The following is a 13,147-nucleotide window of genomic DNA, read 5'->3' on the forward strand; positions in this document are numbered from 1 at the left end:
TGCACTTAAGGAAAAAAGGAAAAAAGTTTCTTCTGCTTCAAAAATTTTGATAGATCTTTTAAAGCAGTATATGAGAAATAAAATGTGTGGCAGGGTCTGCCTTACTATTCTAATGTCTCAAGACTGAAAACTGCAATAATTTTCCTGAATGACAAACCAAGCGCTTTTCTTGCTTGGTGATCACACAGCAATTTCACAGCTACTGGGTTTCATTACCCTCTTCCCTCCCCAGAAGATTTCCTTCCTATGAAAAGACCTTTCCTGCTTTAAATTCTTCTCTTTGCCTTAATTCTGCATTATGCTATTTGTAGGGTTTATTTTTCCCTTGTTAGTCAGTAAGCAGGGCTGTCAGGAAAACACTACATAATCAAGTGTGTCTCAACAAGCTGAACAGATTCCTATGGCAAACCCTCAGGAAACCAGACTTCAGCCCCCTCTGCTCCTACCAGCTGCTGCTGCATTTACCTTCTAGATAGGAGACTTGGTGATCTCCCTATGGTTTTACCCTTGAGGGAATGGAACAGCAGGAAATAGGTTTACTCACACTTCACCCTCACCTCTAGGTGAGAGGAAGCCTTCCCTGTACAGTTACACGCTCACAGTAGAGGCTGATGAATAGGCAGAACCATAAAACAAATAAAATCTGTTGGTGATGTTCTCTGCTCCTCTTGGACCTTCCGGGGCTCCATCCGCTGCAAACTCACTGCCACTAGAGGGCAAACATGACCAAGCCATTTAACAAAAGAAATCCCTGTGCATTAATAGATAATCAGTTCTCATTATGGCTAATTTTGTGAGAAGAAGCCTCTTTGCCTACTTGTACCTTCAGAAAGGATACTGTGATGGTATCTTCTACCAGAGACACGCATATCAGACACACTAAAAATATTCATGGTTAGAACTCTCCCAAAACACATGGATACTTCATTACACATGTCCCTAAAAAATTTTATAACTGCAAGGAAATGAAACATTCTCCTCAGATATTCGAGTAAAGATATGGTACATGCATAGATGTTCTTCAAACCAATACAAATGAAAACAAACTAGATATTTTACACTCTATGGAAAAGAATTATTTTGAAAAAATATATTCAAAGTAAGCAGTCAGAGGTCTTCCAGAAAACTGTTGAGATCCCACTGTAGGTGTTTTCTATTAATGCAGGAGGTGATACAATGAGACATCCAGACTGACTCCCTCTACAAGGCTCTTGTCTGTCTTTCATCCCATTCTGAATGAGCACATAGGCAGCTCAAGTCTGGTTCAATAACTCTTCATAATCATTTGAGGGTCTGTATGTGGAGTTAGTTATTATCACATAATATGGGGTTTTAGCTATTCAACTATTCGTGATACAGAAGTATTCCTAGTGCAGCAAAGTGAAAGGAGAAAGTAAAGAAAAATGTGTAGGGAATCATTCAAGATGTAATTTAAACTATAAAGAGGAAATAGTATTTGTTTGATAATTTCTTGAAAGATTTTGCAGGTGATTTTTTTTAATGGACAGAAATGATAGGTTTAGAAAATCCTGCAGAATTGGTATCAAAGTTCAGAAGCTGGTGAGTCTGTTTCCCCTTTAATGTAAGGAAGGCAATATTTTTTGTTAACAGGAGGTCCAGCTCCCTAACTTCAATGAGATGCAGTCTCTGGAGCTGCATTTGCCTGTGGTATCAGTAAGTCACCTCCCAACATCAGGATTTTACAAAGATTAGCCCAGCAAGCACATAAAATGTCAAAAGCTACAGGAAATTTTCAACATTTTCCTCCAGCTTCTCAGAAGGAAAGTTGTCAAAGTAACTGTCTGCTAGACATATCATCTGACTTACTATAGAAAGAAGGATGTCAACACTGCATGTCAAATCCAACACTGAGATATATTTTTTAATAGGCAGGATCTGACTTAGACAGATCCCAAATCTCTCTGCAATTACCTGCATCTGTAGGAAAGGCACAAAAGGATTTATCTTAAAGAGCTCTCAGATGATCTTCTAGCCTTGCTTTTTGTGACAAAAACAAAGCAAAACTCTTAGGAAAATATTTCCAAAGGCATTTTTTGAGGAGACTGTGTTTGCTGCTCCCCTGCCTGCACAGCAGCAATGGTGGTACGTGGGTGCAGTTTGGCTGATGACATTTGCTTTCAACCAACACCTTTCCTGGGGGTCTGGTGACCCTTCCCACAAGAGCTCCAGCCCTCTCTCAGCAGCCAGACACCAGTAGCTTACAGGAAACTGTTCACAGGTGAGCTAATGCCACCAGAACTATTCATCTACTACTGCAGCCTATTGCCTTCAGAGAAAGTGTTTGGGACAACACATTGAGAATTGAAATTACTCTCTGCACCATCCCTTAGCCAGAGACCCTCCAAACATAGGGAGAGAGAGAAGAGAAATGCAAGGACATTAAAAAAAAGAAAAAAAAGCTGGGCACTTTCAAGATGTTCAGCTTGATGAGCTTAACCTATGGAGGGTGTCAGTGGTCCCCTGACACAGCCAGCAAGGACACGCCAGGGCAGCAGGAACAGACACTGCTTCCTGAAGCCAATGTTCACACAAGTGTAAGAAGCAAATTAATTCATTCCTGCCAACATGGACTATCATCTGTTCCCTGCTAGGTTTTCTTCCTGTTCAAAACATACTTCAAAAACAAGCAGTAATGTGATCTGAAGTCTAAATTTTGCTACAAGAGCTTCAGCTTGTGGGAGCTCTTCCCAGAGGTTAAGGGAAGTCATGTAAGTCAGGTGTGAGAGTCACCATGTTTCATAGCTGGTTTCCCAGCTCTCCCCCTGTAGATGATCATTTCAGAGATCTATCCAGCCACTACATCCAATTAACCACCCAGTATTAGCACAAGAGCAGGTCTATAGATTCAAATCACAAACAATGCCACTTTAGGATTATGACACGTGATCCTTTATATCCTCCTTTTTGTGTGTCATTTTTACACCCACACAAGGTATGTACAGAACCCTAATGTCTCTTTTTATAAAAACTTCATGAATGTCCATAGAAGGAAAAAAAAGCCCTTTAGGTTCGAGCAAAATTTTTGCCTTTGTGACTAAGCCTTACTCCCTCCTGGATTAGATTTACCAAGCATACAAAGATGTGCTTTTGTGGCCCAGGAAAGAAAAGCTCTGGACAGGTTTTGCAAGTGCCCCTAAGGGATCTTAAGTGGAACACGAGGAGCTGCTCACAATTAAGCCAGCAGTGTGCAGATGTTAGGGAATGAGACAGCGCATCATCTAACAACCAGCCTACCTCACTCCCCTTCTCCTTCTTTCCCTAATTATGCATAAGAATTTAAAAAAAAAAAATTAAAAAAATAAAAAAAAAATACATTTCATAGAAGGTAAGTGTCAAAAAAAACCATATGAACAGGATATTTTCCCTTCTAAGGCACTCCTCAGCTGGGTGGGTAAACTCCTGCTGTTCTGGATTAGGCTGGAGACAGCAAATCATGCTAGCCCTTACTTTTCTTGAGCTTGTCTTTTTCTCTGCTAACAGAAGATAATTTATTATTTAAGGAATATGTATCATTTCAGCATACCTTAATTTTTTGAAGGTGAGAAATGACTTTGAATGGTCACACGACTTATGTACCCAGAGTATGGTGATCTCTACTGGGACAAAAGCATGGCAGAAATGGAGTACAGCTGTGTTCTCCTCAGCTGACATGCTTGAGTGCAAGGCCTAAGCACCTTCCTCAAAACAAGGAAATGTTTTCCTCATTCTAGAGGAAAGTATGCTCTGGCACCAAACAAATGGGCAACCTTCTAGGAACTGCTCCCCAGGAAGCCTCTCCACAATTGCTTCTGGTTGAAGCTCACACAAGAATTCAGTTTTTCACAAAGGCATTATGTAGAAAAGCTTTAATTATTAAAAGAGTGTGAATTAAGCAGACAGTGTGCTGCACCTACAGTGCCTTGGTGAGAAGGCACTCTGTAAACAGAATTATTATTTCATCAACACAGTAGACTCCTCACTTAATGGCTCACTAACTGGGCCAGGGATGAGATTCGATGTGAAGAAATCAATGACTCAAAGCAAGAGATTCAGCAAATCTGAAACACCTAGCGCTGCGCTCCTAGGATTGCATATTGTCTCCTGTGGAAGTGACTCGTATCGTGCAGGGAGAAAATAACACTCCTGCTGCTGCATCCAACTGTATCCAGAGGAGATAAGACTGAACTGGTGCTTGCCAGCACTAGAGTCCCATACTTCAGGGGGTGGGTTATTTGCTTTTTGGTGCTCTCCTTCTGTGCTATATCTGCTAAATTAGTAAGCATTGCTACTTCATATTTTCAAAATGGTCTTACTGCTTGCTTTCTTCCTTTTGTAATTCATGACTTCAAAGTCAGTATTTCTTCGTAATGGTAGCTTTATTTTGGTGTCCACCAGATGTATACATCAATCAGAATGACTCTGCTGTACCGCAGAGCAGAAGCACCAAAGGGCATCCTGCAAAATTAAATGGGGAGAATAATGAAGTCCTTCACAATTCTTCTCTGTTCTAACCATTATAACAACTCGAGAGAGCAGAGAAGATATTTTCAACATGTGGCTATAGGTGCATGACTCTTCTTCAGACAGCTGGCTAGAGGGTAAATGGCAAGAGCAATAAGTATCTATCTCTCCTCCCGGGAGTGAGCGTGATTCATGGATGAAGAATGCTTTATTTTCCTACTCACCAGCACACTGAGGCTTTTCTGTGAAATTACTTCTTAAGTTTTCTCCTTCTCTTCAGTGCTAATTTAGGGATATAAAACTCACCACGCTGGCTCACTTTTCAATGAAGTGATTTCAGCTTCACTTCCAGATTCTCAGGGAAAATCTCGGCTTTACATCCATCAGCTCCTAATGAAAAACAGCAAATCTGACTCTGCAAAGAAAGGTTCCTGGTGTAGTGAGGATTGTCTGTGCAAAGAGGGAGAGATGAGTTAAATTGCAGAGGAAATCCTTCATTAATAGTACCAAAGGACTGCACAAAACCCAACTAATTCTTTGAACGAAAGAAGGATTAATATCCCATTTTATAGGAAGGAAAGTGAGATAACAGAGCAAACACCCAGGAAAATTAACAGACAGGATCACTGCAGCTTCAGTTCCACACCCATTCCCATGGGTGGAGAGCCAAATTTGGGCAGAATCTCTTCTCTTGGTATGGCATTTTTTTTTATTTGTTTAGAAAATCCTGCCATTTCTCGTTTGGATTTTTTTTCCTATCAGCATGCATCTTTACCAAACAGGACAGTTAACAGTTAATGTGATGGAAAACAAATATAAATTGCACAAAACTGTGTTAAAATCTGACTGACACCTTTAATGTGTTTTTGAAGATAATGTATTTCTGACACACCTTTCTGGCTGCTTCTTGTAGAGAGGAATAATACAGCACAGAAATACAGCACTGGAAAATGGCAGCTTACAGTGCCTTCCTCAAAAAAAGTAATAACCTTTTTCTACATATAATTGCACTAAATTCACCAGAAGTACATAATGCACAGGAATACAAAATGAATCACAGCATTTCTATATGAAACAGCTGTTCCATGAACTGGCCACGATGATTTTTGACTATGTGACTGCATCTGTAGTTTGGAAACAATTAGCCAGGAGCAATTATTTATCTTGAGTTGTCACACTTGTTTTATCAGCTCTTTAGGGGGTACTCCTGTAATCATACAACTTGGAGAGCTGTAAAAGCAGGATTTTCCTACATCAATTGGACCAAGAAATAAAATGTAAATCAATGACAGGGTGTTTAAATAAAATTTGTGACATCCAATTTCATCCATCATTTTCTTCCTTTCCTTGTTAAGACAAAAAAAAAATATTACATTCTCACTAAGACTCGAGGGATCTCAAAATATATTTAGTAGTCACACCAGTATACAGGAATCAGGAGAATGCAAATAAATCCCATTCTTCATTGCCTCATACTTTCCACTCCTCTAATTTGCAGTGGTAAATTTGAAATCCGAATAATGCCATTTTTCAGCAAGCACTGAGCACTCCTGGGTGCCTTTTGCTGCCACTGGGACATGCAGCTGTGACATCCAACACCTATGTAAATCTGGGCTGAGTTATCTGCCGTGAGACAACTAATGCAGCTGAGAAAAAGAGTTGCTTTACCATCTCACAAGGGAATGAAATATCAGAAGTGAGCTGCTGGCTCTGTTAGAGGTAACTCAACAACTTTACAATCATGTAAGCAGCCTAAGGAATAGGCTAAAAGTCATTAGGAGGTTGGTTTTCAGAGCATATCAGGAGACAATATAAGGCACTGTCACGCACTCAGGAAATCATGTTCAGGTTTTATAAACCACAACTGCAAATAAAGCCCTGGCAACCCTTATACTATGAACACATAAATAGATTTAGTATGTATAAACCATTGTGTAACACAACTGGAGAATTAATAGTGTCTGGGAAAAGATGCCAGAGCAATAAGAAGTTTCTGAGTACCCAGGACAGACATATCAGGCTTTCTAATTTCACATGTCTGAGACAAGAACCAAGACACAAATGTTGTTGACATTACACATCATTTTCCAGGACATCCTGAGCAGTTAGCCAAGTGCAGCACAGCTGCACAAAAGTACTTGCTGTCGCTTGGTATTAAGTTATCTGGCTGCTTAGGTATGGGCCACAGCCTCTGGACAGTTCCTCTGAGAGCTCAGCTTGTAAGCAATAAGCATGACTTTTTGGGAAACTAGCAACGGTGAAACATTAACTGCTCAAGTGTGAATTAAAAGGCTGTTTCTTTTCGAAGATGAATTAAAATTTGGGCTTATACAATTCTTTTTAAATTAACCTCTTTGTTCTACCTATGACCTTTATTTCTCCTTTATTTTTAAGAAGCAGCTTTTGAACATGTAAGCAGAATGGGGGTCTGTTTATGCTTTCCCTCTTGATACATTCACCAGTGTCCTGTTCTGAATTTTGATTCACTGGGTGCTGTCCCCTGCCAGGCTTATGCCCTCAAACAGTCCAGCACTGCTCCTGCTCTCACTGCACTGTTGCTCCTCAGCCACAAACCCTTTTACAGGAAAGGCTCTGGGTGCAGCTGCTATAGGTGCACAGGACTGGCAATGCACCTCATCCTGAATGCCAAACACGAATACTCCACCTCACAGCTCAGGGGGTAAAGAAAACAGAAGACACAAAGGGATTTTGCACTAGATTTCTGAAAAATCCAAGCTGAGCTGACAATCTAAGCACTTCTCTGTCAACAAAGGCTGCTTGGGATTTACAAACTAGCTGTCCCTCCTGAAGAGCCTAATTTATTTGGTATGCTTTGAGCAATCTTAATGTATGCCAAGTTTTTATTCACAGACATGGCCTTTTGCATAATACCCGAATAGAGTATTTGCTCAGGAAGCTGTAGACCTGAATTCCAGGCTTTTCCCTGCTGAGGAGGGCTGAAACTATGGCTTCTACTTCCTGGGGGAAAATGCAAAGCCTGCAAAAAAGGACAAGCCTGGATTTGAGTAGAAGAGACCTGGGACTCAGCTTCTGCTCCCTGGGATGTTCAAATACCTAACATCAGATGGCATCTGGATTAAAAAACAAATACAAGCCAGAAATAATCAAGGACTGTGAGACTGGGACCGGGAATACATCACTCTTGGCCAAGCTCCATAATCACTAGGTTAGATAATGATGCCAGTCCTCTTGGCAGACCTTATTTGCAACATGCTAGTGCAATTGTATTATTTCAGTTCTGCAGCAGCTTGAATGTCTCTGCATTGCCCCTCCATGGCACAGTGCAGACATACTTTCACTGAAGTACAAGCTATTGTATTCCCCAGGCCAGAGAGAAGTTACATGTAATATAATGTAATATGTGTAACATTAATGTAACTACTGCAGCTTCACTATCCTTATGCACTCCTCTTTGGGACTGTACATATCCTTGGTATCCATGGTACTGGCTGCACCCAGAACAGGAAACCTTTCCATTTAATTTCAAAAATGTTCCATGATTACAGTAGTCATCCATTAATTGGGGCATCATACTCCCACCCCACCCCACCCCACCCCCATTTCAAGTAATATTTAATTAGGTTGCAGTAAAAAGAAAGCAAAATTGAGAGTCCCCTATCCAGGAATGAATAACCTAAAGTATTTTAGAATAAATACTCTCGAGGATTTCAGAGTAAAGATGATTTGAAAAGGAATAGTATGTTATAATTCACCTGCTCTTGTCTTTTCTAACAGAAAGACATTCTAGAGAATTGCTTACCCTCTCCACAATGGGGATGAGATTTTCTGGACAGCAGCATTTCCAGGTCAGCAACACAAGATCGGGGAGCATGCAAGGGGCACTGCTTCATTCTTCCTCCCTAGGTGGAGCTTGTGGTGTACAAATCTTCCTGCCTCCCACCCAAAGTGCCTGTCTGGGGGAGAGGATATTTCCCCCCAGCCTACTGAAGCAGCTCAGAGCACACCAGCTTCCAAGAATCCCACCCTTGAGCCCTACTGGTCCTCTGGGCTATCAGGACAACCAGGAGCTAGATGCCCTGACTGGAAGCATAAAACCTCTTGTATGTCCTTAGAGAATTAGCCCCCACTTTCTCTCTGTGCAATTCCCATCAAACTGAAGCAGTTCAGGCATAGATGCACTTGGCCTTTGAGCACTTGGACTTCTTAGGAATGGGGAAGAACCTAAAATTCAAGCACCACAAGTGATCTCCTAGGAGAACATGCATCTACTTTAGTTAGTTCCTGAGAAAAGCCACTTTCCCAACCACAGTCAAGAGTAGCTGCTGCAAGGACTATCTGCCATGCAATTTGTGCCCATGTCACACACTTGCCAGGAGATAGAGCAGTGCAACATTCAAAGTGGGTCACCAGAGCTTTTTAATATTAACCTGCCTTTGACTCACATTCCACAAGATTTAGATAATTTCCAAGGAAGTCTGTCACACTGAATGTGCAGTTTTTAAAACCTGATGTTATGGCTGTGCTATTATTGTGCAGCATGTGTTGCTTGCGCAGCAAGATTAGAGACTTGTATCCAAAATGAGGGTCAAATTTATAAACCTGCATACAAGGCATTGTCTCTAATAAGATATTTTTCCTTTGTACTCTTTCTTGTTTAATGCAAAATGAAATTCCATTTCATTTTTAGCAAACCTTTCAGCTGGAATATAATTTTGACTAATAAAACATCTATAAACGCCATCAGTTTTATTATGTATGACTGCTAAGTCAGACCTTGATAACAACACTTGGCTTGACTGGCAGCAGTGAGGTAACCATGGACACCGTTCTTATTAAGAAGAGATAAAAAATTACATTCCAGTAATTCAGAAATACTACTTTCCTCTTGAATGGGAAAGTGAAAAAAATATTTACAGATCCATTCCCACGTCAGATGCCGTGCCTATTACTGGTAACATTAACATTGTTATCATTTTAGCTGCAGTGCTTGGAAACACCAGCCTGAGGTCAGGGCTACCGAGGTCAGAGAGATGCCTGAACAGAAATTATGATCCTTCAAATTCAAGGTCCAGAATTGGAACAAACAAGGTAAACAACTAAAAGAGACTGCTTTTATCTCCATTTTTAAGATAAAGAAACACAAGATAAATCTTTAACTTGTCTCAAGGACTTTTTCATCTTTGGAATGACTTTTTCTGTATCTATTAAGCATGAAAAAGACATCCAAAACTGCTATACTGGTCAGTCCTGAATGAGTAAAGTCATATCTATGTCCTCACTAATATTTTGCATTATTTATAAACTTTTTATAGACATATTTTAAATAACAGTTTCTATAAAGACTGGTCATACGGCACACTGTTGACATTTTTATGACATTTTATGGTCTGCACAAACCTCTTGAATTCTGGAATTTCAGCAAACTGCATCCCTTAGGGAGCACATCAATTTTATCTGTGCATTTTTCTAGCCAACTTGCATTTTACTCTTTGTGCATGGATGTCAAAAACTAGAATATGTGTTGACCCAGCTCAAACCAGCTGTTGGATTTCTTGTTTGAATCATTTTTCTATCACACCCTGCTTTTGCTCTTTTCCATATTGACAGCTTTGCCAGAATAAATCTTCACTGCTCAGCCAGACTAGAAGACATCCTGCAAACAAGGTTATTGTCCTTTTTTGGCCAGGTATGCATAGCCCAGATTGCTAAATCCTGACCAATGGGTCAGGCTGTTTTCACATCTCTTATTCTGCATTATCAAAATGTCTCTTTGAGTACATCTACCTGTATGCTAAAAAATAAATCTTCATGTGTCAGGATGCTTGTACTTGGTATCAAATACGTACAACATTATCTCCTCTCAGTCCAGATAATTTAAAAGAATCTTTCCGAGATTCCCTGAGTAACTTAAATCTAGGCAGAATAAAAAATAATACAAAAGATATAAAAGGCAATAAACCTGTAGCTCATTGTAGCCCACGGTGTGCTCCCTAACACTTGTTGTTTTGAAATTACTTCTGTCACAGTGGCAAGCAAGAGTCTGTGCTTTCATCTGGAAACAAAGACTGAATTATTGTCTCTGATGTCAAGGGAATGTTTTAATTTCTTGTGTTACTGTCACTTGAAAGTATGTCCCCTAGCCTACAGATGGAGAGGAAGGGCTGGGGTTACACACTCTCTTGTGTTCCCCACGGAGTTCTGTACCTGCTCCCTGTCTGAAACTCATCACTGTGGTTCTTGCAAATAAAGCATGATTTTAAAAATACAGGCACTGGGTTCAGCCATTCAATTACAGACCTCATTGTGTGTCTCTTGAAAATGTTCCTTATAAGGGCTATTTCTTTGGAAAAGTATATTTTTCCATGCAATATTTGCTTCTAAAGAAGTGTCTTCATCTACTCAGCACAAACTGGGAGATGTCAGTTTCATTATGTCCCATCACTTCTTCAAACTATCACTGGAGAAAGGATGGGATTTTCACTAAGATTTTAGCTGAGCAGAGAATGGGATGTAGAGAAGCTGAGATGGTTGAAAATGTCTAGCAGTAATGTTAAGGACCCAATTATCAATTCTATGCATATATCCACACTAAAACATGTAAGTAGATTCTGAACTAACAGAAGTCAAGGGTTCATAGCCCATTCTTGTGTATTTATAATAGCATGTAACCAGTATGAAATTTAAATGCAACCCTTCATACAGCTATATAATATCTATATATATTCTGTTTTTAAAGACATCAGGTTTACTGAGTCTCCCTTGCCTTTCTTCTGACACATACCTTGCAGTCCCAATTAAAAAGAGGATTGATTGTGAAGTTTCTCTGGATGTCACTTGCTTTCTTTCATCTCTGTGTTGAAAAAAATGTACACATCTGAGGCTGAACACTCTCAATCTGGTCTGCAGCTTTGGACTATGAAGCAATTTGGGGTTAATATTTTTGTTGCAGGGTATTTTTCCCACTGTGGAGGCTTAGATTTCCTTAAACCCCAAATCCACAGCTCCACAACATTTATCTCTATTTTTCAATGAGCAGGAGTAAGTCAGTGAGGGCTGGCCTCTATCCTGGACTTCTCTGTGGTCTGTAAATTTCAATAGAGATGAAAACACCAGCAGCTTGAAGGGTCAGAAAATAACAGAGTGAATAGCAAGATGCCAAAATGAGATGGCTTTCACTGTTACCAGCTGCAAAGAAAGAACAAAGATTCATTAACCTGGTTCACCAGTTTGGGAGCTGGCTGACAATGCATTTACATACAGCCCAGTCCAGCCCAATGCTATAGCATAGCTTGGCCTCCTTAAAATAGAGATCAGTATTATCTGTAAAGTCATTTTATAATAACACATGCACCACAGCAAATGTTCTCAGGTTGTATAAGAAAACCTTATACAAGAACACCTGATACTAAGAAGCATTTTCTTACTCAATATAGGCACAGAGCCTCTTTACCTGTTCATTGACACCTCACAAGTAGCTGGGTAAGCATAGGTAGCAATGTACTGACACCTCAAAAGTTGCCCCAGGAGGCTGGAGAGCCCCATCTCTCCCAGCAGAGGACAGCACACAGACGACAACAGATCAACAAATGGGCAAATTCAAAGTGCTCACAGCTCCTGGTGTTTTGCTACAGTTGTGTGCTCACCAACAAATATATCCTCCTTGTCCTCTACAGGTGTTTTCCCATAAAACAACTCTTGCTGTAACAGGGCTCAGAAAACAGAGATCACACTCCTTTGTCTTCCCAAACTAATGGTCAAAGTGAGAAATAACAGGAAAGTCAGAAGCCAAAACTTTATGCAAATGTGATCTGTGGAATTCAAGGAATTCAACGCCACAGGACATCAACAAACTGAAATATTGCAGATAGTTCCACTGCTTACAAAACATACAGGCACAAGCTCATCAGAATTCGTGCCACACAAGCTAAAATCTAAGGGATGAGAAAATGAGCTTCTTTTCTCTTCTGTAGTGTGGTGACTGGTGCAGTTCTGGGCACACAAGTGCTGAAGCACTGCAGTGGTCACCTTCCAGATGTTCCCAGGTCTGTGGTGTGAGCAGGCACAGAAGTTCCTGCTGCTGTGACCCACAGCTCTCCAGAGACATGTCTTTGATATAAACTGTGAACTTCAAATGCTTGTTCCTAAAACTTTGCTTTCACTTCCACTGTGTTCCATTCATGTATTTTGCCAGTACACTGAGGATTGTACTGCACATCTCTAATGGGTTTTTTCTGCTTTGGAGCATGTCTTTTAACCAAAGTACATGAAAGTTACATTCTAATTAATAGATTATGAACCACTAACGCAATTATCAGTTTAAGAAAAAAAAAACTTTTTTTTAAGTTACTAATCCATGCGTATGTACCATTTGAAACAACAGTATAATTTCCTGTATATTTTAAAAATTAATTAGAACTTCACTTTTCCAGTTCTTACTGATTAAAAAAAATCCCACAGATCAAAAATGGGGAAAATAAAGATATTAAAACATTTTTATTGCCTCCAAGGAACTGTAATTTTAGATAATGTTATTCTCCTAAACCTTAAGTCGTACTAATTTTTTTCTCTCTACTTCCGTATTATTCTCCTCAGGCACAGATCATGCATTTCCCCCATTTTATGCTTCTGCTTGATTTTTCCAAGGGACTGGTTTGTTCAGCAGCAAGCAGGCTGCCTGCTTCTGCAATTTAACTTCTTTATTCCC

The sequence above is a fragment of the Cyanistes caeruleus genome, chromosome 9, assembly GCF_971803275.1.
Source record: "Cyanistes caeruleus chromosome 9, bCyaCae1.hap1.1, whole genome shotgun sequence".
NCBI classification, from domain to species: Eukaryota; Metazoa; Chordata; class Aves; order Passeriformes; family Paridae; genus Cyanistes; species Cyanistes caeruleus.